The 27,706-nt window shown below is 41.6% G+C and overlaps 1 protein-coding gene across 1 annotated transcript in view; it reads left to right on the forward strand.

Annotated features, from left to right (window-relative positions):
* Positions 1-27,706, forward strand: part of Hk2 (hexokinase 2) — a 198,581-nt gene that overhangs the window by 92,493 nt on the left and 78,382 nt on the right. Inside the window, exon 2 of the mRNA XM_069989070.1 lies at positions 6,957-7,050. The gene's annotated coding sequence lies outside the window, so the exon portion shown is untranslated. The remainder of the gene's footprint in view (positions 1-6,956; positions 7,051-27,706) is intronic.

Here is a 27,706-nt window from a genome sequence, read left to right on the forward strand (position 1 = left end):
CAATGTTTGGCTTTTTCTGTTTCCAGACTCTTGGAGTCAGAATTCCTGGAGTAGGCACTATATATATGTACACACATATATGTGCATATACAATTTAAACATTATGTATAGATATGTATAAATATACACATACATGTATATATAAATGTATATGTATGCATATACTTATACACAGATATACTTATGTACATATATAATATATATGTATACATATATACATTTTTATTTTTACTTTTGTGTCAGTACTGGGGCTTGAAGTGAGGGCCAGGATGCTTTCCCTTAGCTTTTTCAAAACTCGTGTTCTACCACTTGAGCCATAATTCCAGTTTTAGCATTTTGCTGGTTAATTGGAGCAAAGAGTCTCTCAAGCTGTCTTTGAACTTAAATCTTCAGATCTCAGCCTCCTGAGTAGCTAGGATTACAGGTGTGAGTCACCATGCCTGACAGACTTGTCAACTTTTGTTATGTCCATTGTATGTATCTTTTGGATACACTCTGGAAAAGATTATATAAATTATCCACAGTTAGTGAGGGAAGAGGAGGTGGCTCAGGGGCAGGAAGACAGTGGCTATGATGTAAAGCATTGAAAGCCAGTGAGCATCAAAAAAGCTCAGAAAATAAGAAAAAAAAACAACAACTAAGCTGGGCACCAGTGGCTCAAGTGTATAATCCTAGCTAGTCAAGTGGCTGAAAGCTAAGGATCTCAGTTCGAAGCCAGCCTGGACAAACATATTGAAGAGACTCTTATCTCCAATTAACCACCAAAAAGCTGGAAGAGGAGGTGTGGCTCAAGTAGTAGAGTGACAGCCTTGAGTGAGGAAAGGTAAGGAGAGTGCCCTGGCCCAGAGTTCAAGCCTCCCACCCAGAGTAAGAAAGTAAAAGCAGCATTAGTCCTCCAGCCTGCAGCTGGGGCGGTCTGCTTGACAGAGTTATCTCCAGAAGCCAGTTTTCAACAATTGGAAGGGAAGAAAGTGACCCAGGGAAAAGACTGGTGTCAGAAGATGGACAAGCTCTCCAGCTTTCTGGGGGAGGGTAAGCGATTATGTCTAGCTACCAGTTTGTCTCCCCAGGCAAAAGTCCCAGGCTGGGGCCTACTTCTCAGGATCCCCAGTAACAGGGGTGTGTGTGTGGGATGGGGAGGGGGTGATGACAGGAAACACTCAAAGAAATAGTTCTCAAATGACTATGTGACTCAATTGACTGTAACACTAAACAAATGAAACCCAAAACAAACAAGACCTCCAGCCTTAACCTTTTTATTTAGGCAGGCTGTCACCTGCCCCTGGAAGGCATGATTTGGCTTATTTACCTACTCATTATCAGGCCTTATTTGCCCTTTCCATATCTAGAACTGCCCTCAAAGAAAAATGTACTGAGGATCTAAGTTTCTAAGTTGGCCACGGGGTAGGATGACTATAGTAGTTTACAGGATTCTACTAGGCTCTTTCCTTTTTAGATCACTTTCTGCAAGGCTGCTTGAAATTCCATTCTTAGTGGTCCAATGCCCAGCAGGTGCCTCTGTCAGAGAGAGGAGGAGGGAGGGTATGCAAGAGGGCTCAGAGGGGGATAGTGAAGGACCGGAGATATAACACTCTGTTGGTGATACCTTAGCACATAGGGCTTGTGGCTCAGCGGCTAGTAGGTTTGAGAGGAATGAAGAGGGGGGGATTGTCAGAAGCTCGCTGAAGATCAGTGTGTTTGCTTTGTAACTGGGGTGGTTTGCCTTTCCTCCCCTCCGGACCCCACTTTTTCTCACATCAGAAGAGCTTACAGGAACCTCATTCATCCAGCCATTCTGGCAACACAGTGTCAGTATTGGAGCCCTCACTGAGACCTAGACCTTGCCAGAGGTGAGGGAGGAATGCAGGGCCCCTCCCTGGGGGCCTCCAACCCCAGCTGGTTCAAGATCTCATGACTGCCTTTGCATATTATTGGCTGAATCCTAGGATTAACTTCTTACTCCTGAACCCTGAGCAAGCCAGAGAGAGCAGTGCCCTCCAGGGACCTGGAAGAGTGCACATGTCAGGCAGCACGTAGCTATCAGGGCAGGGATGGAGGTGTTGCCATGGAAACTAGCCAGGCAGCCTTGCCACTCACATCCTCTAGGATTCTTTGTACCATCTGCTTCCGAAAGGAGACACAGGCATAGCTGCATCTCCTTTTCTCATTCCTACATAAGGTCTGCCCCAGGCCATACAGGCCACTTGGAACTACATCCCTACCTCCGGACTAAGTTTCCGCCCAATTTCTGTGTTACCTAGGTAACTGGCACACCTGGAAGCAGTCACCTCCCCTTCCTGCTAGGTCACATCCTGGGCCACCCCTAATCATGCCTCCCATCTGAGTGTAGTAGGGTCCCAGGCCCTGAGGTCACATCTGGATCTAGTGTGGTCACACCTTTCCCCCACCTGGCCACACCTCTTCCTGTCTCTGGCCCAGATAAGTCCTGGCCAGGGGTGGGTCTCCCCTTTTTTGGCGGTTCTTGGTGAGGCAGCAGTTCGCTAAGTAAACTTCTTTGCCTGCATACTACGTGGTGTTCTCTTTATCAGCTACCAATTTAATATACCTTACAAGTAGACTGTTTGCCTAGCATGCATGAAGCCCTGGGTTCAATTCCTTAGTACCACATAAACAGAAAAAGCCGGCTCAAGTGGTAGAGTGCTGGCCTTGAGCAAAAGAAGCTGAGGGACAGTGCCTAGGCCCTGAGTTCAAGTCCCAGGACTGCAAAAAAAAAAAAAATGTTATTTCCACACTACTGTTTCAGATGGCTCATGTAGGAAGTGAGAGGGATGGAATAAAAGAACAATGATTCCCAAGTGTTGCATGAGGATCATATTACTTGATACAGTATAGGAATTTCTACTGATTATGCCCCTATAGGCCCTAGGAATCTGTATTAAGTAAATTCATCTCCTTTTGAGAACCTGCTGACATACTTGAGATAATTAAAATACCTGGATGGCAGACTTACTAGAATCACTGAATTAGAGATAAATGTCAAGTACACGCTGATAATCAAACAGAATCTACTAAGATTGTGTTATCTGATCACTCTGGCCTTTCCAACAGAGTAGCCACTTATCTCATAGGTAGAGTCTTTTATCGCTTAAAAAAAAAAAAGACCATTATTGAGACCTTAGGCAGGCATGACTTTAAAGTGTCTTTTAATGCTAAGGCTACTCCTTCAGTCTCTCCCAAAGACTGTCACCTACCAAGGGCTGTACCAGTGCTATAAGAGGCAGGACTAGAAACAGACACCTAAGTTTTCCTTGAAACTTTAGTAAATCCATTCCCTCTGGGCTTTTCCTGACCTTTAGTTTTCCTTTGTTTATTCAAAATGTTGATTCAATGTATAAGATGCATATGTATACGTATACAAACACATATACACATTTGTTTATGCATATACACATACATACAAGCACATATATGTTATGTATGTGTATATATACACACTCTCTCATACGCACACACACACACACATATCCATTGGGGACACAATGGGGAACAGTTCATAGCCGCTTAGAATATGATGCCCTCTGCTCTATGCAGGTATGTTATGGAAGTACTTGGGAAGGAGTCATTAGAGGGATCATTAACTTAGACTGGCCTTGAATATCTGCTTGCCATTTTTCTGCTGTTTAGTCTGAGCATTCCCCCCAAATTCATTTTTGTGCAGGTATAAAATGGCATTCGCTGGTAACTTAATGAAGCAGAACAAAGATAGTCATAATGAGCAGACTGGCTAGATTAAAAGTGGCCTTGGCAGGGAGAATCCCATAGTTGGTGGGATGAGAGATTCAGACTGGAGATGAATGGAGCATCATGAAGGTCTTGGTAGGCAAGTGAAAACTAGATAGGTGTATTAGTCAGTTTAACATTACTATAAGGAAATATCAGGGGCTGGGTAACTATGGAGAAAAGAGGTTTATTTTAGCTCATAGTTCTGGAGGTCCAAGGCTATAGGTTTTATCCAATGATGTCCGTCTTCTCATTGGCAGAGTTCCAGTGTGTACAAATGAAGTGTCACATGAGAGAGAGAGAGAGAGAGAGAGAGAGAGAGAGAGAGAGAGAGAGAGAGAGAGAGAGAGAGAGAGAGAGAGAGAGAGAGAGAGAGAGAGAGAGAGAGAGAGAGAGAGAGAGAGAGAGAGAGAGAGAGAGAGAGAGAGAGAGAGAGAGAGAGAGAGAGAGAGTCTATATCCCTATATCCTTTGATCTCTCTTTTATAGTCACAAGTGTTCAATCACGGGAGCTTCCTTCCCCCAACCCCTACCCCAATGGCTTTATCTAATCCTAATCACCTAAATTCTCTTCTTCTAACTACATAATTGGATTGTTTCCACCCTCACGTGGAAGATTAAATGGAAACATGTGAGCCTTTGGAGGATACACCCAAACCATACATCTAAACCATGGCAGTAGGTATTCTTTGAATAATCCATCAGTGGTTCTACAGGTTCAGAGGGGCCTGAGACAGAAGGCACTTGGTGCCTTATCCAAAGAAACTGGACAAGGGCCTCTAGACATGGATACAGCCATGGGTCACCATGGGGAAAGTTGATAGTTAGAGGGGTATTTGTTAGGCATTGTTTGAGCTGAAACCTGAAAGATAAGTAAGAATTAGATAGATAAGTGGAAACTATTCCAAGAGCACAGGAAGCAGAATGTCAGGCATCTAGAGAAGAGGTTATTATATAAGGCCTGCCATTCAAGTGGAACCACTAGGCTTCCTTTCTGTGGAGAATTAGCAATAGCTGTTTTTTGTGTGTGTGCTAGTCCTCAGATTTGAACTCAGGACCTGGGCACTGTCCCTGAGCATTTTTGCTGAGCCATTTTGAGTGATTAATTAGAGATAAAAGTCTCCTAGAGCATCCCTCCTCACCGTGCAATTCTAGTCTTCAGATTCCAACTTTTGCCAATCTCTGTCCTGGTTCTTAGTAGGCCTAAAGATTGGCAGTTGCCGTTGTTGCTAAGTAGCCTTAATGGGGCAATTTTAGCTCTTTGGAGATAGAGCTACCCAGAAGATGAACCTACCAGGTAAGCAAACCAGCTTCCCTTGTTTGGAAGGTAAGTGTTTACCACTGCTGAATAATAATAATAATAATAATAGTAGTAGTAGTAGTAATTATTATTATTATTATTTTTGTGCCAGTGTTAAGGCTTGAATTCAGAGCCTGGGTGCTGTCCCTTAGCTTTTTAGCGCAAGCTGGCACTCTACCTCTTGAGTCACACACTTTTGGGTGGTTAATTGGAGATAAGAGTCAAATGGACTTTCCTGCCCAGTCTACTTTGAACTGTGATCCCCAGATCTCAGCCTCCTGTGTAGCTAGGATTATAGGCCTGAGGCACCAGCATCTGGCTACACTGCTAAGTTTTAATTTGAGCTTCCCAAACTTTCCTGCTTTCCAAATATTTAGCTATGACAATGAACAGCACCTAATAGTACAAAATCTTCTCCCAAGATCCAGAGTGGCTGTAGACAGAAGGAAGACTTTGTTCCTCAAGCATCATTTTTCCCCTCACACAATGTCACCATCAGCTGGTCTTATATAGGGTTAACCTAGAGCTGGACATGGAAAGCTATGGGTACTTAATTAGAGTGCCCCTCCCAAACTGATAGGCTAAGACATGGATTAGCTGATTGTGGGCAAGAGAATGCAGAAGATATGAAGATGCTTCCAAGGGTCCAGTCTGACGAATGCACAGGTCACTACACACATAGACAGGATGGGACATATAGGAGTTTGGGGAGGGAGATCTTGACATATGTACTGAACTGTTTGGTTGGAGGCCTGTGAGGCCTCCAGGCGCTGTCCAGGAGTCAGGGAGCTCCTGAAGCTGAAGCTGTGAAGAAGACAGTGAGGAAAACTAAGCATGGCCACAGGGCATCACATATCTGGATGCTGTAGAATTGCTCCAATCCTTCCCCAAATCCTACCCATGGATAAAGAATGCTTTCTTAAACCAGGTAGGCAGATGAGAATCATGCCAAGCAAAATTTTGAGAATTGTAAAAAGGCCCCAGCTGAGTGGGCATCTGGGGTGAGGGTAGGGTGTCTAATTCCAGCTCCACTTAAACTACAGCATAAATCCAGGCAAATGGCTTGTCATTGGCATTTTGTGTTATTTATTTGGAAATTAAAGGGATTAGTCATTGTCAAGTTCCTCTGCCAGCACCTATGCTTCTACAGAGGTGTTTTAAAGTGGTCTTCCTCATAAGGGGATGAAGTGAGAAGGAATGGGATGCTATGATAACATTCAGTCAAACTTGAGAGCTTTAGAAAAAATGGTGCCCTCCTTGAGAGCCAAGGAAAGAGAATAATACTTTGTAAACAATTTACTGAGCATCCATGGGAGATTGTTCCAGGAATTCTGTGGGCCCTCAAATCTACAGATGCACAAATTCCTCATATAAAATGACATAGAACTTGCCTGTAATCTGCATACATCCTTCCAGAGACTATAAGTCATCCCTAGATTATTTATGATACCTATTATGATGGAAATGTTATGCACATAGTTATTATACTTTATTTTTTAAAATTATTATTATTATTTTGTAAGTCCTGGGCTTGAACTCAGGGCCTGGGCACTGTCCCTGAGCCTCTCTGTGCTCAAGGCTAGTGCTCTACCACTTGAGCCACTGTCACTTCCAGCTTTTTCTGTTTATGTGGTCCTGAGGAATCAAAACCAGGGCTTCATGCATGCTAGGCAAACACTATACCATTAAGCCACATTCCTAGCCTATACTATATTATTTAGGGAATAATAACAAAAGAAAAAGTCTGCATGTGTTCAATACAGAAATAACCATTATGCGCCACAATACATGTTGAATTTGCAGATGTGGAACCTGTGGATACAGACGGTCGACTGCATAGTATTCAGGCAGGGGATGGGAAGCCTTTTATTTCATCACAATGTTCACAGTGTTCACTGTGCTCTTCTCATTTTCAGATGGTCAGCTGACAGTCTGAGAGGTGGGAAGACTTCCTGAGCAAATGACTTGGAGAGGAAGGAGTCAGGAATCACAAGTTGCTAATCAATTCAGGTATATATTATAGTAACGAGAAACTGAAGAATACAATTGCAAATGTTTCTCCACGCCACTTAAGATATTCTTTTTCATATAGGGCAAAATATGGGTTAAGCTGGGTACTAATGGCTCATGCCTGTAATCCTAGCTATTCAAGAAGCTGAGATCTGAGGATTAAGGTTCATAGCCAGTCCAGGCAGAAAAGTTTGAGCGACTCATCTCCAATTAACCAGCAAAAAAGCTGGAAGTGGAGATGTGGCTCAAGTGATAGAATGCCAGCCTTTAGCAGAAAAGGCCAGATGAGAGAATGGGCCCTGAGTTCAAGCCACCAGTACTGGCATAAAAAAAGTCAAATCAATAAATATGTAAACAAAGAATTGGGAGAGAAATATCTTCCTAATTCCAGGAGTTCAGTAATTTCTTCTGGTTTCTAAATGACAAGTGGGTGCTGACCCTTCAATAAGCTCACTAGAAACATCTGCCTCTTGACATGTTTTCAGATATTAACAGCCTCAAGTTTTTTCAGCTATTTCAAGAACAATGAAGAATTTCTATCTCTTACGTAAATTTAGGAGTGTTCAGAATGAAATTCCTTGAGTCTAAGGTCTTGCTTAAGACAACAAGAATTCTAAAATGTTATTTATTTGTGGCTGTAAGTTTGTATATAGTAATAGTAACTTCAAATTGTTTCTTAATGTCTCATTTGGGGGAAATAAGTTTGGATTTTATTTTGTGTGAGATGAAATGTTCTAGCTGTCATTTTGTCATATAAACAAATCAATCAACCCAAGTAGTCATCACTTATATTATTCCATTTTAATAATGTGCTCTGATCGAACTTGGCTCTGTTGGAATGTCTGACTTATACAATCCCCTTGTCTGCATGGTCCTGAGTCTGGACCACACAGGTGATGTTAAGTGAAATGGAGGGCAGGTGTGGAGGTAGACATCAAGCTGTAAAAGTCCTCATGCAGTAAAGTGAGGCACTGTAGAGGTATAGTACAGGCTGGTCTTTGTTCTGTGAGTAACCCTCTTCTCACTTCTTTCCCAATTGCCAGACCAATAGTGAGCTCAAATCCTACAAGCAGACATCAGCCCCCTTTGCTGGGTAATTCCAGCTGTAGGATGTGCCTGGCTTTCAGATTTCCCTGTAAGTTCCATCTCATTTGCAGCCCAAAGGCCAGTCAGTGATTCCTCTCTAATCCTTCAGCTTCCCTCTGTGTTCTTCCAGGCTCTTCCACAATTGCATAAGGTCTTAATTCCTCTCCAAATCCTGATTCCCCAATCCTCATAGGGGCTCAGATTCACTGTCTGAACCCAGACTGATCAACATAATATAACGTTTTATTATAAACAAGATTAATGGTATTTTTCTATCCTAAGACCTTAGGTTTGTTATTGGCCACATCTGATCCTCTTACTAATGACAATGTCCTTATTTCTAGACTTCAACCTTCCTCCTTCCTTCCTTCCTTCCTTCCTCCCTCCCTCCCTCCCTCCCTTCCTCCCTTCCTTCCTCCCTTCTTTCTCTTTCTCTTTCCTTTTCTCTCTCTATTTTTGTACTGGTATTGGGGCTTGAACTCAGGACCTGAGCACTGTTTCTTAACTTTTTCACATTTTCATTCAAAGCTGGTACTCTACCATTGAGCCACAGCTCCACTTCCAGTTTTTTGGTGGTTAATTGGAGACAAGAGTCTCATGGACTTTACTACCCAGGCTAAATTTGAACTTGCAATCCTCAGATCTCAGTATACTGAGTAGGATTGCAGATGTGAGCGACCAGCACCTGGCAGGATTTCTAATTATGCAAAATTTCAATGCTGTAAAACATCTCAAGTCTTGGGTCAACAGGAAGATACAGGCTATGTTAGAAGCAGGTAGATTGTGGTCACTTTGAGCTCCTGCCTCTCCACCACTGCATAGAATGCTTGGTGTGGTCATTCTCCAGCTTCTCAGAACTCTCTAAGAAATAGAAGTCAGGAATTTTGACAGCTACTTGTGGCCAAACACCACCTTGCTAATCCAATTTCTCGAAATCTTAGTGAGCTAAGATTTGAGTTGACATTGCCTTTTTTGTAACTTTTTTTGGGGGGGGCAGTCCTGGGGCTTGAACTCAGGGCCTGGGCACTGTCCCTGAGCTTTTTTTTGCTCAAGGCTAGCACTCTACCACTTGAACCACAGTGCCACTTCCAGCTTTTTCTGTTTAAGTAGTACTGAGGAATGGAACCCAGGGCTTCATGCATGCTAAACAAGCACTCTACCACTAGGCCACGTTGTCAGCCCTCATTTAGAGTTTTGTTTTTTTTTGTGTGTGTGTGTGGGGGGTCCGGTCGTGGGGCCTGAACTCTGGGCTTGGGCACTGTCCCTCAGCTCTTCAGCTCAAGGCTAGTGCTCTACCACTTGAGCCACAGCGCCACTTCCAACTTTTTCTTTTTGCTTATGTGGTGCTGAGGGATCGAACCCAGGGCCTCAGGCATGCAAGGCAAGCGCTCTACCCCTGAGCCACCTTCCCAGCCCTTAGAGTTTTTTTTTTCTAAACGCAAATGAACCTCAAAGAGATGGTAATCTCAGCAAACCACTATATTGACCTAAATGTGAGCCAGGGCCTGTTCTAGGCCCATCTCAGGTGTTAACTCATCTAAGCCTCACCACAGTCCTTTGAGAGAGTTATATTTTCCCTATCATCATCTCCCTCTCTTTTCAAGGTGTTGAAACTGAGGGAACAGTGGGGCTAAGTAGCCTTCCTAATATCTCCCTGCTAGTCAATTCCAAGGCTTACGTTTCTGATCAAAATCCAAATGTTATTGAGAGTAAACATTTGGTTCAGGTATAAAAGTTCCAGTCCCTGATTGGTTGGTCCTGTTGCTATTAGGTCTGTGGTGAAGCTGTATATCATGGTGAGAGAATATGATGGAGTAAAACTGCTCATTTCAAGTCCAGGAAGACAGAAAAAGAAAGTTCTAGGGGCCGGGAATGTGGGAATGTGGCCTAGTGGGAATGTGGCCTAGTGGTAGGCCACACACACACACACACACACACACACACACACACACACACACACACACACACACACACACACACACACACACACACACACACACACACACACAGGTTCTATAATCCCCTTTTAGGGCATACAGTATCTCCAAAGATTAAAACCTCTCTCTAAGCTTTATCTCCTAAAAATTGCTCCCCTGCGACACCCCCATATATCACCATTCTGGGGACTGTTCCTTTAACATATTGGTCTTTGGGGAACATTTAAGATCCAAACTATAGCAACAATGAGTAGAATTTTATTTTACATTATTTGTTTGAAATGAGGTTATCTTAATAGTTCCCAGGCTAATCTGAACTTGTGGGCACAAGCAACCCTCTCACTTCAACTTCCTAAGTATTCCTAAGTACTTGGGGTGACAGGCATGTGCCACCATTTTTGGCTTGGGTGGAATTTTAAAAGGAACTAATACAAGGAAATAGTGTGTCTAAGGCAATGAAGTAATTCCAAAGGAGAATTCATATTCAAGAAATTCATTTAAGAGCCTGTTCCATTCCTCCTGAAGTTACAGATTTGACTCAGATCTAAAGCAAATATTGTGACAAGTATTGTCATAAAGAGAGTGGCATAGATTTTGTTTCTAATCCTAAAACCTAAGTGAAATATGTCTTGGTGGTTCTCAAGAACAATCCTTTGATCCTTTGATAACGTACCTGGGAGCCATTCAATGAAACCCACGCATTGAGGGGTTAAATGAAAAAGGTCTGGCCTGTGTTCCAGACATGCTTTGCCTGAGGATAGGAGATGATTTCCAAATGTTATCTCTGTAGGAATAGATGATCTGCAGAGCCTCCAAGCTAGAGTTTGACAAACTTTTCCTTTTAAGGGCAATATACTATTTTGCTTAGAGTTTGTGGGTCATTAAGTCTCTGGTATAGCTCTTCAGCATTGTTGTGGTATAAAAGCAGACATTGAGAATCCATAAACCAGCAAATATATCTGGGTTGCAATAAAACTTTATTAAGATAAATTAATATTTAAAATTTTTGCCGGGCACTGGTAGCTCACGCCTGTAATCCTAGCTACTCAGGAGGCTGAGGTCTGAGGATCATGGTTCAAAGCTAGCCCAGGCAGAAAAGTCTGTGAGACTCTTATCTCCAATAAACCACTAGAAAACTGGAAGTGGTGCTGTGGCTTAAGCGGTAGAGTACTCGCCTTGAGCTGAATAGTTGAGGGACAGTGCTCAGGCCCAGAGTTCAAGCTCCATGACTGACAAAAAAAAGAAAAGAAAAGAAAAAAATCACAATGTCCATTTTTTTCTATTTAATTGTTTAAAAGCCATTTTAGCTATGGATGATAAGCTGTACCAAAAGAACAGGATGGCATGGTCCCTGTGCCATTGTTTGCTGACTCCTGAGTCAAAGTGATTCTCCTTTATAACTAAGCAAGCATGAGGTGAGGGTGTCTTTGTCTACTGGGTTACTATAACAAAAGACATGAACTGGATACCTAATAATAATAGAAACATATTGCCCATACCTCTGTAGGCTAGGCAGTTTAAGTGGCTTAGTGGTAGAGTGCTTGGCTAGCATGCATAAAGCCCTGGGTTCAATTCCTCAGTACCACATAAACAGAAAAAGTAGAAGTGGCACTGTGGCTCTAGTGGAAGAGTGCTAGCTTTGAGCAAAAGAAGCTCAGGGACAGTGCCCAGACCTTGAGTTCAAGCCCCAGGACTGGTCAAAGAAAAAAGAAAAGGAAAAAAAGGAAAAAAAATCAAGATATATTTGATATCTGGTGAGGCTTGTTCTCTGTTCATACATATTGTTGTCTTGCTATATCTTCATATGGTAAAAAGGGCAAATAGGCTCGCTCCCCTAGGCCTCCCCCCTTCTGCCCCATCCCCCTGGAGACTTGGTCTTACTCTATAGTCCATGTGGGCCTTGAAGTTAATGTAGAAAAGGCTGGCCTTGAACTTAAGACCTTCTTGTCTCAGCCTCTTAAGTGCCAGGATCACAGAAATGTACCACAATGCTTCACCCTTGGATCTCTTTTATAGGGTCATTAAAATCCTTTATGAGGTCAGAGTTGGTCAGTCACTTGTAGAAGGGAGTTTGAAACTGTTGGGTTGTTAGCTGTTCCTGTCCTGGTGATTTTTTTTTTTTTAGGAGAGAACCTGAGTGTAGATAATGATGTTCATTGAGGGTAATTCTGTAAAAAATATACTTTTTAAGATAGATTGGGGAAAAAAGATAGTTCTGTAAACTAAGGTCAACTGTGGGAACACAATTTCTCTCTGAAAATTGAAACTACTAAGACATTTGGGGGGTGAAAATTACCCTCTGATTATCCCTCTTACGTTGAATGTGCCCTCAAATAAGCTCCAACCGTTTAGTGCTAAAAGCTTCAATATTCAAAAGCATGACTGTAACTTATTTTCATCTGGAAGGGCTTTCAAGAGTTATGGCCAGTTGCTTAATATGGCTATGAATAGACATTGACAAAGAACTAGAGATCTTTTAATACAAAGCAATGACCTCCTGTTGAACCTTCCAAGGTACAGTCATCTTGAAATATATTTCCAGGCAACTCAGAGATTCTCAGACTTGGCACTATTTACAGTTTGAGCTGGATAATTCTGTATTTTCAGGGGTCTGTCTGGTACCTTTTAGGATGTTAGTTCTGTCCCTAGCTTCAACAAACATGCCAGTGGCATCTCTATTTGTGACAATTAAAAAATAACTCCAAGTTTTTCCAAATGCTCTTTGGAGTACAAAATTGCTCCAGATTGAGAACTAATGAGTAGCTGAATGCTAGAAGTTATTGAATAAAATTGTTGAGTATGCACCAACTAAATGTTGCAAAACCAAAGATATAAAAGATGATGGTCTAGAGTGGTTTGTGTTAGGCCATCCTTTCTAAGAATTAGGAATTGAGCTGGTCTCTCTCCGGGAGAAAGAAATGAATACGTATTAAATTATCTGCCTATAGTAAGTTTCTTTGAGGCTTCAATAGAAAGAAGGCATTCAACTATGAGTATTCAACTTTGGAGTAGATTTTTTCCCAATCAGCTTAAAGAAAATGATGGGTAAAATATACATAATTAACTTGCCTGAAACTATTCTCTGATCTATCAGTTGTTCCTACCAACCTTGACCTTGGAGGGAGGTCTGGCTTACAGGTTCTAGTCACATGAATACTTCTCAGAACCCTTGACTATTACTGTTTTCTGCCTTCATCCTTAAAAAACCAACATATGATCCTTAAAAGCTGGAGACCAGATTCATTCCTGAGCACTTGCTCCCTGATGTGATAGGATAGCCAATGCATTTGGCTGATAGGCAATATATGTTTGTTAATGTATTAAGATTCTCCGGTGAGACAGAACTAGTAGGATAGACAGATGGATTGAGATATATATATATATATATATATATATATATATATATATATATATATATATATATACATATATATGCAGTATTTTATATATATTTATATAAACAGTATTTATGTATATATATATATATATATATATATATATATATATATATATATATATAAACAGTATTAAGAGACTTGGCTCATGCAGTTATGAAAGCTGAGGTCCCATGATAGATCTGCAGCTAAGTAGAGACTCAGAGAAGCTGGTAACATGACTTGGTTCAAGTCTAACGGCCATAGAACCAGAAAGGATAATGCTTTAATTCCCCAGTTTAATGCTGAATGTCTAAGAACTTGGTGAAGGAGGAGGAGAGGGCATTTTTGTCAGAGTCTAAAAGTCAGAGAACCTAGAGTACTGATGTCCAAAGACAGGAGAACTCTAGATATCCCAGTACCAGAAGAATCTGAGCCAAGATAGGCCTATCTACCTTGGGCAGGAGTATATCTTCCTTACTCAGACCACTGGTTCAAATGTGTGAACAGCCAGGCACTAGTGGCTCATGCCTGTAATCCTAGCTACTTAGGAGGCTGAGATCTGAGGATCACAGTTCAAAACTTCAAAACCAACCTGGGCAGGAAAGTCCGCAAGACTCTTACCTCCAATAAACCACCAGAAAACCAGCAGTGGTGTTGTGGCTTAAATGGTAGAGTGCTCGCCTTGAGCTGAAGAGCTGAAGGACAGCGCCCACAACCGACAAAAACGAAAAACAAAAAACAACCCCCCCCCAATCCAAGTGTGTGAACAGCATCTACAAATACTAGAATACCCAGAAAAATGATTTATCCGCTTTCTTAGTATCCCTATGTTCAGTTAAGTTGACACCAAAAATGAACCATCACAATTATCTTTACCATTGTCACTCTTATCACCGTTATTATAATGATGGGAAATAAAGTAGCTGCCTAAAGCTATGAAGCTGCTATTTCTTGCCTTTTACTTATTAGAGAGGAAATTAGAACAAAATGTAATCTAGGCTCTTTAACACGACCTCGTCTCCATACGATTTAGCTCATGCCTATGATCATACTCAAATAGTAACAAGAATCAGCAATGAACCATCTTTGAATCCAGGACCCAGCTTCAACATCTCCCTTTGCTAGTCATGTTTCCTTCCAACTTAATACAACAACAATACAACAAAACCCCCAAACAAACAAAAGACCCTTCAAGTCAGTCTAAGGCAGGGCAGGGTGTCTAAGGCAGGGCGGGGGTAATGGATGCTGCAGTGAGGCATGGAAATGATGTGAACAAAAGTTTCCACACAGTGGGATTTAGGACCCTGCAGTTCCGATCGTCTAGCTTCTATACCTGGATACTTGCTACTTAACCTGTGGTCTTAGGATTGGCACATTCAAAGGCTCCCAGGCCTCTGGGTTAGAAGCCCCTGGCTTGAGAGCCTCTGTAATTTTCTACCATCCCTCACCACCACTAATCTAACTTCTGAATATTTCCTTTGTGATCTACCTCTCAGAGTGAATATTAAAATTGTGGTGGGGCACATAAGTACTCAGGAGAATGGCTTTGAGGTCAGGACTTTGTACACCTTGTTTCTGTCCCCAGAGTATTTGGCAGAGGATAGTGGGGACAGAGCAGAAACAAGTGCATCTCTACAGGACAAAGAGTTACCAGAAGTGTTAAATAGCAAGAATGCTATTATCAAGAGACCATGGTCAAGAGGCCTCATCAATGTGGTCCCAAGCTGTGAGCGCTTGGTGGGAAATCTTGCCACTTGGGACAAGCACCGCAGGAAGCAAAAAGTCCTGAGTTCAATCCTGATTCTGGGTTATTAGTGTTTGAGTAAGTCAGAACCCTCTCTCAGCAAACATTACCTTGGATAAGACAACATATACAAAAGGGTCTTATAAAATGCTCTCAAGTACAAGGTATTTTTGCAATCTTCATTAAGAGGGGAGAGAATGTCTCGTACAGCCTTTCCCAGGCATGGCTCTTCTTAAGCATTTAAGAGGAGGTACTAAGATTTGTTTGCAAGCTTTGCTTCAAAGTGATTTGTTGGCAGTTTGTCAGGTAACTTCTTTCACTCAGTTCCTACTTAATAGATACTCTTGAAGTCCAGTGGTGCATGGCTGGGTAGTGGGATTACAATTGAATTTTATTTTATTTTATTTTTTGGTGCTGGCACTGAGGCTTGAACTCTTGCTTAGCTTTTTCACTCAAGGCTGATGCTCTACCATTTGAACCATACATCCACTTCTGGCCTTTTACTGGCTAATAGGAAATAAGTGAGAGTCTCTTAGACTTTTCTACCTGAGCTGGCTTCAAATCACAATTCTCAGACCTCAGCTTCCTGAGTAGGTAGAATTGTAGATGTGAGCCATCAGCACCTGTTTAAGCTGATTCTTATTTTCATTTTACATGATTCTGTATTTTATTTGTATTTATTTATATGCAGTAGTGCTGACCAAAGGCCTCACCCATGTTAGGCAAGTAACTTAACATGAAGCCATATTCCAAGCCTTGGTTCTATGTGTGTGTATTGTATATTAAATAGGTAGGTTTCATTAGGTAGCCGATGAAGAGAACACCATGTGCTATTCAGTCAGGAAAAGAAGTTTATTTACTGAACTGCTGTACCCGCCTTGCATGGTGGAGAGGCATGGCTGAAAAGGAAGGGGACAGCCCATCCCTGGGCCAGGACTTATCTAGGCCAGGGATAGGAAGAGGTGTGGCCAGGTGGGGGAAAGGTGTGGCCACACTGAATCTGGATGTGACCTCAGAGTCTGGCACCCTCCTGAGGTCAGAGGTGGCAGGATGTGACCTAGCAGAAGGGGAAGATGATTGCTTCCAGGTCTGCCAGTTACCTAGAAAACAGATACTGGGCAGAAACTTAGCCAAGAAGTAGGGAGGAGTCCCTGTGCAGACCTTACATTGTGTATAAATGTATACAAAGCCATGGAAAGGGAACATGTGACTAGAACATGGGGTATGTGGGGAAGTGGTATGAAATGGAGCAAGAATTGGGTGATCCTCCTGAAGGAGATGGTGTCTGAGGTCTTCTTAGGGAAAAGTCCTTCCAGCTACTGCTTTGAGAGTTGATCCATGCCCCAAACATGAATTTAAGATAGCATTGGTTTGCTTGGGGATTTGCTACAAATGCAACTACTAGGTTCCACCTCAGATATTGTACATCACAACTCAAGATAGGACCCAACTCTATGTTTTAATAAGCCCACTGAGTGATTCTGCTGCCTGCTGAAGACAGAGCACCACTAGCTTAAAGTATTCCCCAAGGCTGGGTGTGGTGGTTCACACTTGCAATCCCAGCTCATCCCTGGGGAACAATGTCCCCTTTGCTCAGTGCATTAGCCACTTCAATCATCTTGTAGCCCATCCTCTTGTGTGGGATTCTCTGGGTTGGCTCTCAGATACCTAGACAAATCCTTTTCTCAGGTACAATAGCAGTCAGGTGAGGACTTGCCTTTGTAAGGTAATTATTTACTGACAAAGACTCTCAGGGAGGAACAGGCTTCGTAGCATTTACCCAGATCCAGTTGCTTCTCTCTTAGGGTTAAAAAGATCTGGAATTAGCCCCAAACATGTGTTCCAGAGGCTCTGGTCTAGTGCAGGGGTGTTACAGTGTGTTCGCTACTGTTTCTCCAAGCTCTGCTGATCTTCCCTGAGTGTTCCCATTATTCAAGGACAGAGCCGCCCATCAGCCTCTCCCACAGAAAGAACAAAGAAACCTTGGGTACACTGAGTGGCTGTAAACCCATTAAAGCCTGGGTGCCACAGCACCCCTTCCCCCCTTTGACTTTCAGATCTCTCACTTCGATGCCTTCTTTGCTTCACCTAAAGTTTCGAATTACAGCCAGACCTGTACATTTTATTTTATGTTGGTGCTGGGGTTTGAATGCAGCTGGGACATTATCCCTTAGCTTTTTCGATCAGGGCTGGTACTCTACCACTTCAGCCAAAGCTCACTTCTGGTTTTTTGGTGGTTCATTGGAGATAAGAGTCTCACAGAGTTTTCTAACTGGGCTGACTTTGAACTGCAAACCTCAGATCTCAGCTTCCTGAGTAGCTAGGACTACAGGCATTAGCTATCTTAACTTTCTTATAGTCTGAAATATGTACCATATAGCCAAGAGCCCAGTAAATTATAGTCATTGTAACTATTGTTACAGGGGGAAAGAAAGGAAAGGCTTCCTAGGGAGAGAAAATATTAGGCATGGCTTCCTAATTTGTGGGTCTTGGTGTAGAGAAAACAAGTGGCCAGAGGTAAGGGATTCTGGGAAATCAATATCCCCTTTAAACATATTCATTCCTCCCCTGTGTCTGGCAGGCAACCTCCAACATTTTTTTCCATGTCTGTGTAGGGATTTGCTTGGAATTTGGACTGGGTGAAAGGCCTCAACTGAGTCAAACATACCATCATTGTGGCTCTGGGTAGTTTTGACTGCCAGCTTCTCCTGCACAGGGGCTCTTGCCCACCCAACTCATGTACCAGACCCAGACTAGGGTCTGTGTGTGTGTGTGTATGTGTGTACACACACATGTGTACATGTGCCAGTTCCTAGGGCTATAACTCAAGGCCTGTGCTGTCCTTCAAGGCTGGTCTTTTACCATGTAAGCCACACTTTTTACTTCAAGATTTTTGGTGGTTAGTCTCAGGGACTTTCTGCCTGGGCTGGTTTCAAACTATAAATCTTAGATCTCAGCCTCTGGAGTAGCTAGGATTATAGGAATGAGCCACCAGTGCTTGAGTTTGTTTTAGGAAGCATTTCTACTGGTCTGGTATGAATGGAATATACAAGTATGTATGAACGAGGATTTATAAATTGTAATTTTGATAATTCCAAAATTCAGTTAAATACATTTTTGTTTGCTTAAGATGGATATTGTGTAACATAAAGATGAACATTATCATTTAAAATAATAATTTAAAAATTTAACTGTTCTGTACTTAGGGAGACACCAAATAGCAAATGAGTAATACCATAAGTCAAGACAAAGGAAATGAGAGAAAAAAATTTTATGTATTAACTTGAAAGACACTCTGAACAAAAACACATACACTTTCATTTTGTACTGGGACCTTCAAATTACCTCCTGGCTCTGCCTCAATCACAGTCCAGAAGCTTCTCTTCCAACTCTAAAACATAAACTAAATCAACCTCATTGTTCAAACTGGAATAGAACATGCGATAGGTGAAAAATTAACAACTGAATTGTATCTTGAGTAAACTGGAATTGGATGGGCAATGAAGGGAAAAGAGAATAACGCATTGCAATTTGAAGAGTGGGTGAGGGGACAATAGAGAGCATGAGAAAAGAATCCGAGAAAGTATGGTATATCAGGAATTTGTTTTTCTCAAGTGGAAAGGAAGAGAAATTAGAAAGAAAAAGTCTTGAGATACATGAAGGTACCTGTATTTAGCAGGAATCTGCTTTGGCCAGGTGCTCAGCATATATAAGTGTGAGAGGATACCTATGAATGAAGTGCAGTGTTTCTGCCTTTATAAAGTCAGTAGATTGGGACACACACACACACACACACACACACAGCATATGTGATTTGGCTTGCCCATTGTTTTACGTGGTTTATGTTGGGGGTAAAATGTAGGTAGAGGGCTGGACAACAGAGAAAGGGCACAGCTCTATGTAAACAAAGGTTCAAAGGAGGCTTATAGAAATCTAGTTTCCACTATACATGGAAAAGTGTAGGATGGGAGAATTTGTGTTGGAAAGGAGTCTAGGACAAGCTGGAACAGGGAGATTGCTAAGTTCCAACTTAAGCAGCTGGGACTTGATCCTGTGGGCAGTGATGCTTGATCAAAGCAGGAATGTGATAAAAATTTAGGCATGTAGAATGCTGATATGAATGTAGGAACAGTGCCTGAGGGGCTCCAGAGAATTGGAGGCAGGAGACACGGGAAGATCCATGGTGGAACCATATTATAAAAGGCTTCTGTTGTGTGTGTGCAGGTCCTGGGATTTAGGAAGAAGTAGCATGGAGGGAAAGCGGAGAGCCCAAACTCAGGGCCTGGGTGCTGTCCCTGAGCTTTTGTGCTCAAGGCTAGGGCTCTATCACTTGAGCCACAGTTTTGCTTCTGGCTTTTTTGGTGCTTAACTTGAAAATAGAGTCTCATGGACTTCTTTACTTAGGCTTCCTCAGATCTCAGATCCTTAGATCTCAGCCTCCTGAGTAGCTATTATTACAGGCATGAGCTACCAGTATAAAGGCTATAAAGGGCTTTAAATAGTAAACTTAAAGGACATGAAATTTATCTTTCAGATTTATGTTTTTAAAAACTAGAGCTTGAACTCAGGGCTTTGGGCTCTTATTTAGCTTATTTGATTGAGGCTGGCATTTTACTACTTGATCCACACTACCCCTTCTGGCTTTTTGCTGGGTAGTTGGAGGTGAAAGTCTCAGATTTATCTGTCTGGGCTAACTTTGAGCCAAGACCCTCAGATTTCAGCCTCCTGAGTAGCTAGGACTACAGATGTGAGCCACTGGTGTTCAGCTTTCAAAAGTGTTTTAAAGAAGCACCTGTACTCTTTGTTTATCAAAATAACCTTAGCAGAAGTCCAAGAGTCACCAGGGTTGTGGGTTTAAAAGCCTTTGATGAAGGTAATGGGGACTCAAGGAAGTTGTGAACATTGATGGCCACTTTTGATCTGATGGATGATGAAGGTGTGGATGGAGATGAGCAGAGCACAATAGACTATAGGGATTTAGGAAGAAGTAGCAGGGAGGGAAAGCTGAGAACCCAAACCCAGGCAGGAGAGAAGGAGAGAAATTGGTAGTAGTTGGGTGTGAGTTTGTGGCTGTCATCAGCATCTGGCCCAGTTATGTGTGTCCACTGTCAAAAATGGTTGTGACTGACAATCTCCAAATTTTGTTTAGTGTTCTTTTCTTTTTTTTTTTTTTAAGCACCAGGAGAAATATTTGATGGAAAGTAGGAATACATGCAGTACATTTTTTTTTCTTGGCCTGTGCACATGTAATAGGCACTGGAAGCAGGTAGTCAATCAAGGAAAGAAATGTACAGTTAAGGTGTTCAGTCTGTGATGAGGTCTTTGTTTCTTTTTTTTTGGGGGGGGGTCCGGTCATGGGGCTTGAACTCTGGGCCTGGGCGCTGTCCCTCAGCTCTTCAGCTCAAGGCTAACGCTCTTCCACACAGTGCCACTTTTTTCTTTATGTGGTGCTGAGGAATCGAACCCAGGGCCTCAGGCATGCAAGGCAAGCGCCCTACCACTGAGCCACCTTCCCAGCCCCTTTAGTGTTCTTTTCAAAAGAACTTGTGGAAGAAGGTTTGATTTGAGAGTTGCATGAGCAATGTAGTCCGATGATCTGAAGAGGTAAAAGCAGTCTTCATCTGAGCTGCCAGGAAAGTTTTGTCTGAAAGTTCTAACATTGTTCTTGATGTTGCTAACATGGCTATTACAACTGTCAAGGATTGCAAAGGATTGAAGATTTTACCCCACTTACAAGCTCACAAGGTTTCTGCATGGATGTTGACAGAGGATGGTTTATCACTCACAGTAATCGTAGTAACCAGAACATCAATACTTTTGAATTGGTTCTTCAAATCAAGTGTCCACAGTGACATGGAAGAGTTGAGTAATGTTTGCCTGAGTAATGGGTTACATTATAAGAGAGAAACCTCAAGTTTAGGAAACTTGAAATGGATTGTTTTTTTTCTTTTTATGATGCTAGGGACTGAACATAAAGCTTTATATTTGTTGTAACACTTAAGTTACCTGCCAGCTCCTTTGTTTTGTTTTTAAGATGAAGTCTCACTAACTTTGTCCCAATTGGCCTCCTAGTCTTGATTCAACTTGATTTAATCCTCCTGTCTTGGCTTCCTGAGTAGCCCAGATTACAGGCATGGGGGCTACCACGTCTAGCTCCAAAACTTTTATAATGGATAATAAGCCTGATTAAACAATTGCCCTGATACTAGCTATTATCTGTCATACCAGATTTATAAACAAATTTACTTCTGTTCTTGAGAGCACCCCCTTTTTTGTTGTCAGTTGTGGGGCTTGAAATCTGGGCCTGGGCACTGTTCCTATGCTCTTCAGCTCAAAGCGGGTACTCTACCACTTGAGCCACAGTGCCACTTCTAGTTTTCTGGTGGTTAATTGGAGATAAGAGTCTTATGGATTTTCCTGCCTGGACTGGCTTTGAACTGCAATCTTCAGATCTCAGCCTCCTGAATAACTAGGATTACAGGTGTGAGACACTGGCGCCTGGTGAGAACACCATCTTTATCTCCCAAAGCTGTCTGCTATATTGATATCCTTGAAAAGAGTGTTCTGACTCCAAGATACACACCAGTGCAAGAGTCCAGTAGAGAATTGTCTCCCAACATTGACAAGGCTTTGATAATGACTTGAAAGGATAGCTGTTCCTCTGTGGGACACAAATAGATGACTTTTCCAGTTGTTTTCCAAAGGGTAAAATTGTCTACTACTCTGGCATTCTCGGAAACATCTAAAGACCTGGCTCTTTGAATCTGAAGTTCTATCCTAAAAGAAAGTTCTACTTATCTGTACACATCTAGTTCAACAACCCTTCACTCACCAGGTCTTCAAACCTATTAGATTCCTTAGTAGATAGCTTGTAAAACTAGAGCAATTTCTATGTACTTGGATCTAAATGCTGAACTCATAGGATGTTTTAAGAGATGTCTGAGGAATGTTCAGAAACTATAATGAAGATTGTCTCAAGCTTGAGAGAAATAAAAATTCATTTCGAACTCTGTAGAAACAAGTTGTAAAATCGAAGACCCAGTCCATCTCCATGAAGGATTTTCTGAGCTAGGTGAAGACAGTAAATTTCTGCAGTAAGTTACATCTTAAGGGCTCTTTCTAGGAGACAAGTCTTGTTACTTCATAATAGCACTTCATGGAAGATTCATACTCTAACATCTTCAGATGTTTAGGAGTTGTCACACAAGCACTACAGATAGGATCTAGAACTGTAGTTCCTTCAAACCCAAATTCTAAAGGATGTACCCTGGGCCTCTTCCAAAGTTAGAGGTTCAGTGAACCCTTATTCATGTTGTGCTGAGTGAAAACAACTTTATTTCCTTTACAGTGACTGGTTAAAGCCAAGGATCATTGCCCACACCAAAGGCAAGTGGGTATAGATTGCTTATCATGAAGCTCACTCCATTTTGAGGTGATGGAGGAAAACCTAATTTAGTGTACATTGTCTGAAATAGACAAGCACAATCAAATCTTCAAGGAAGGTAAATGTCAGCACCATGGAGAGATGGTATCATCCCTTAGGAAACAAAACTTGGGTTTGTTTTTTGTTTTTTGTTTTTTTTGGTGTCAGTCCCAAGGCTCGAACTCAGGGTCCGGGTGCTATCTCTGAGCTTTTGTGGATAAAGCTATTGCTCTACCAGATAAGCTACAGCTACACTTCCAGCTTTTTGGTGGTTAATTGGAGATAAGAATCTATGAGGTTTGTTTGCCTGGGATGGCTTCAAACCATGATCTGTAGTCTCAACCTCCTGAGTAGCTGGGATTACAGGTGTGAGCCACCAGAATCTGGAAGGAAACAAAACTCTTGGCATCTCAGTTTACCTTGAGTCTGGCTTGTCTTCCAAGTCTAGGACAACTGGGACTCAGAGAAAATGAAGAGTTAAGAAGAACAAACAGATCCTGTGTGTTCTCCTAATCCTGGCTTCTAATCTATCCTGGAAGTTGTCCAGCATATTATTCATTATTATGTACTAGAATGAAGGCTTTTTTTTTATTTTGAAAATACCATACAGAGGGGTTACAATTACATGGGCAAGATAGTGAGTACATTTCTTATCAAGCATTGTTGCATCCTCCTTTGTTTCCCCATACCTTCCCTTCCCCTCTCCACCCCACCCCCACACCCCCTTACCACCACCTCCCCCCACCCCACCAAAGTTGTAAACTTCGTTTTTCGACATAATGATTTGTACATCTCATTGTTGTAATGGGTCCACCTGTAACCCTATTTAAACATTTGTTTTTTCCCTTCCCCTCCACAAATTATACCAACATCAAATACAGTGAAAGCAGGGGTTATACTGTGGGGGAGGGACATACAAAGCAACAAAGAAATAATCTTATAAATGGTTAGAAACAATCGCAAGAAAGAAAAAAAAATTGAATCCTTATCTTGGGGTTCATTTCACCTAACATCAACTTATCTGACAGTTTATGTTTGTCTTAGACATATACTAGTAATTGCAAATAAGGGAAACCATGGGACCTATGTTTCTTTGGGCTGGCTTACTTCACTTAATATAATTTCTTTCCATTTCCTAACAAATGGGGCAATGTCATTCTTTCTGATGGAGGCATGGAATTCCATTGTGTATATATGCCACACTAAAATGAAGGCTTTTTTGTGGTACTGGGGGTTTGAACTCAGTACTTTGTATCTCTAAGACATGCTTCCAGCCCTTTTTGTTCTTGCATTGATTATTTTTTAGATAGGCTTTCTCTTCTTATCCAGGCCCTGGACCCATGATCCTCCTATTTTTCACTTCCCACTGTAGCTGGAATGGTAGGCCTGTGCTACCATATCCATCTTCTCTTGAGACAGAATCTTATGGATTTCCTGTGCATTGGCTTGGAAACATGATATCTAGGATTGTAGGTGTGAACCACAGCTGTCCATCTAAAGAAGCCATTTAATTAATGTGTAAATAGACCTAGAATTAGAGGTAAAGAGAGAGAGAGAGAGGGAGGGAAAGGGGAAGAGAGAGAGAGAGAGAGAGAGAGAGAGAGAGAGAGAGAGAGAGAGAGAGAGAGAGAGAGAGAGAGAGAGAGAGAGAGAGATTCCTTTGCAGAAGAGCTGAGAACAGGCATTATGCTGTAACCCAGGACTCCACAAATAACCCGTTGGTCAAACATCTGCTGGTGAGGAGAGATGAGAGCTTTACTGTGTGTACTAACACAGACTGAGGTGAAGACTTGCTCCCAGCTGTTGCAAAGTAGCAGTATGCCTGTGGTCACAGTGTATGAAAGACTGAAAACATTCAAACCTGTTATAAACAATAGCTCTTTTGTTCAGGCTCTTTCAATAGGGGAGTTCATCATTTGCCCTTTCATTTTTTTGGTCTCTAAACATGATCTTAGACTGAAAACTCTCAAATTTTATCTCCATTCAGATTTCAGATATTAGAACAAACTCATGTAACTTATTATCTACTTGTCATCTATACTCAGATTATCACAGGCATTTCAATTTAGGTACTTCAAAATACAATTCTGAACCTAGGCACTAGATCCATTCTTCCCCCTATTTCCCTGTCTCTCCCTATTTCCCTGTCTCAATCTGCTTAAACCAGAGTTTCTGAAGTCATCCATCACTTTCCCCCTCTAATCTGCTACCTGAAGATGTCAGTTCTATCTTTAAAACATTTCTTGACTCAATCTCGCTCTCTTTCTCTCTCTCTTTCATTTTTGCTAACTCTCTGTCATCTTTTTTCTGATTGGGCTTAATGACCTCCTAACTGGTTAGCTATTTACCCTTCTCTTAAACTCTTATGTTCCAGATGGCCACCAATGATTAGAACATTGTTACACACACACACACACACACACACACACACACACACACGATTAGAACATTGTTACACACACACACACACACACACACACACACACACACACACACACACACACACACACACACACACAGAAACCAGGAAATTCATCTGCTTAGAATCTCTGAAGTCTTCATATTGAACTTAGAATACAAGTTTCTCCTTCCCTTTGGTGTGTTCCTCATTCTCCATGAATCTGAGCCTCATCTCATGCCCTTACTCTTTGCTGCCCCCATTCCATACTTCTTGCAGTGTTTTGTCCTCCTCAAGATGTTTCCTGCTCTGGTGTCTTTGAGTATCCTGTTCCCTCTTCTAGAAGGCTTTTTTTTTTTGTTCCTTACTCTGCCTGGCTGGCATCTAGGGAGGTTTCCATAAGCAATGTCCTTTTGAGGTTTTGAAGCAGCCTTCTTTCCTAATCATATGATCTCAGATATGCTCCCAGCCTTCCATACTCAGAGCACCACATCCCCCTTAGTGCATGTGTCATAACTTGTAGTATTTAGTTATTTGAGTTTTTACATGACTCTGTCTCCTTCATCGACTATAAGCACCATGAAGGTAAGGATCATAGTGACTTGTTACTTTCTGCATCTGTGAGCTGGATGCAGAGCTTGGCATAATAGGTACTCAACATGACAAGGGGAATTGGGTTTTACCAGGGAGGAATTAAGCGGTGGCCTGACACCAATGCTGAGAGCACTCAAGAGAGGATTGGCTACACTGGCATTTTTCTGAGAGTCCCATCTGTTAAAGCCCTTAGAACAGTCATTAAGCCCAATCAGATGGTTCTTTAAGTGGGATAAACATTAACACACCACAACTGCCCTGGATGTGGACTCTATTAGAGAAGTAGTAGATGGATGGCTTATCTGTTAAGAAGATCACCAGACCTAGGAGAGACAGGTATTCTTTCCTTTCTCCTTCCAAGTCCTCTCCTACTGGTGATCTTTGTCCTTTGAGCTTCTGTGTTCCATCTTCACAATGGTTTCCTGATTTGGCTTCTTCCATTTCCATATGCAGAAGGCTGACCCCTCCCTCCCTTTTGTGGCCTCTGTGTTCCATGGGGGTCTCAGGCATTTTGATCCTTGACTTAGGACACAACGGCTTGCACATCTAGTCCCTGTGCTTAAGTCTTTTTGATGAGGAGCTGGAAGGCCCCCACTGGCTGCCTGATCTGCTGCGTGGCACGGGCTCCCACTGATCAGCATGGCACCTTTGTGACCAGAGGCCCACTCAGTGAGCCACGTCAGCTCTCTCTCTCAAGAGCAAGCAGGAACTACTTCTTAAGCCTCTGTGGTTTTAAGAGACAGGCATTACTTCATCACAAAATGCTTAGAAAAACTTTCTCCAGAATAACAACAACCTTCTTTCTGTGTAGTCTCTTTCTACTTCCTTTATAAACTTCCTTTTTTCTTTAGGTTTGCATAAGTAATCATCAGAAACCCAAACCATAACTCAATGGACACTTGGACTTATTTGGAAAATCTACTGGTAACATATCATATATATATGCATTAATTATTATTTAAAAACTTATTACAAAACACATATTATAGACCTCAATGGGTATGAAAAGTAAAAACAAACTGGCAAGTCTTCCTCATAGACTCACACTTCCCTCTGTGGGTTTTTTGCAGTCTTTGACCATCTTCGAGTGTATAAACATGAAGAACTTAGTGCTTCTTCCCCTCCGCCAACTTTCACATTGTTTTGCATATTGCTCTCTTCTCTAAAAAGTGTACTATATCATTAACTCAAAACATGCCTAAATTTTATTAGCCATCTAATATTCTATTATTTGGATGAGTGGTAATTTACATTGAAAAATGGAATTTGTCATCTCTTACATATTCACATATATTTGTGAATGATTTCTTAGAAGCAAAAGAATATGTTTACTTTAAAGTTGATGGAGATTCTCACCTTGTCCTTTCTTATAATATACTCTATCAACATAACTTATGATTTTTGTCTGTCTATAAACTGAAAAACATTGTCATTTTATTTTTAGTTTGCATTTTATTTGATCTCAAGCATATCATATTTGTTTGCTTAAAGAATTTGTTTCTTTTTTTTTTTTTTTTTAGGTCCAGTCGTGGGGCCTGAACTCTGGGCCTGGGTGCTGTCCCTCAGCTCTTCAGCTCAAGGCTAGCGCTCTACCACTTGAGCCACAGCACCACTTCCGGCTTTTTTCTTTTTGCTTATGTGGTGCTGAGGAATTGAACCCAGGGCCTCATGCATGCAAGGCGAGCACTCTACCACTGAGCCACCTTCCAAGCCCCAAATTTGTTTCTTTTTATAAACATTTCTTGCTTTTGCTCATTTCCCTTCCCTTCTTTCTTTTTTTCCCTTCCTCCCTCCCTTCCTTCCTTCCTTTTTTATTGTTTTGTATCATCATGCTTTATCATCTTTCCTTAGTGATGTATGACAGTTTTTTATTTTAAGAAAGTTTGTTTATAGAAAATTTGTCTTGTGGAATTAAAAAACATTTTAATTTAGCTAAGTTCACCTTTCTTGTTAAGGCATTATTGGGAAAGCTTTAATTGGGGGATATTACAATAGTTTGCTTATGCTCTTTTTCTAATTTAATTTTTTAACATACATCTTTATTCCATTTGTGATTTATTTTGTTATAAGCAATGGGGTAAGAAAAAGTAAGGGTTC

Source organism: Dipodomys merriami, unplaced genomic scaffold (genome assembly GCF_024711535.1).
Source record: "Dipodomys merriami isolate MVZ:Mamm:240054 unplaced genomic scaffold, mDipMer1.0.p SCAF_37, whole genome shotgun sequence".
NCBI classification, from domain to species: Eukaryota; Metazoa; Chordata; class Mammalia; order Rodentia; family Heteromyidae; genus Dipodomys; species Dipodomys merriami.